Below are 826 nucleotides of genomic sequence, written 5' to 3' on the forward strand. Positions count from 1 at the left end.
CAAATGCAAACAAGTTATTTCTTTTTCACTGATTTTTTTCCTCTTTTCGGATTGAGTGGTTTGGGAGATGTTTTGGTACTAACCACAGTGGCTTGGGTGTCTTTAGCTTTGGCTCTTGTTGTCATTCCTTTGGGAGCTGTTTCCGCAGCTTTGCTTTCCTTGGCTCTGCTTTCCTCACCTTTGCTTTCATCGCTTTCATCACCTTTGCATTCTTCAGCGCTGTCCTTCTTAGCTTTGTCTCCATCAGATTTGTTTGCCTCAGGTACATCAGTAGATGAATCAGCTTTGGTGTGGTCTTCCTTCCAACCTTCACGCACCATCTTCTCAACAGCTCCCACCTGAGTTGTAAGGCCCTCAATCATGCGGGATTGTGTCTTCAGAGTGTTCTCGCATCTGCTCAGCCCCTCAACCATATTAGAAGTCAGGCCAGTTAGCCAACCATATTCTCCTGGAGCCTTCTCTTGCCTTTGCCACCTAAGAAGGCAAGTAGAGGTGGGGTCGGAGAACCTTCTATAGGGTGACCAAACCCAGCTCCGAATTCAGGGAGACAACAGTAGACCCAGACTTGAAGAACCTGAACAAAGCCTTCAATAGCATACGTCTTTGTCAAGTCTACACCCTTCACCGACTCCATCAAGAATTTAAAGGCTACTCTTCCCCACGGATAATCTTCAAAAGCATCTAGATCCATCACTAACCTAGTCAGGCTAGCCCGTGTGGGTGACGAGGTTTTTGCTGCTTCGATGAAGCCAGCGTAAAAGGCTAGATACCCTAAACGCAGCCGATCATCTCAAGACCATGTTCTGCACATCTGACACGCTGTAGA

This window comes from Brassica oleracea, chromosome C6 (assembly GCF_000695525.1).
Source record: "Brassica oleracea var. oleracea cultivar TO1000 chromosome C6, BOL, whole genome shotgun sequence".
NCBI lineage: Eukaryota > Viridiplantae > Streptophyta > Magnoliopsida > Brassicales > Brassicaceae > Brassica > Brassica oleracea.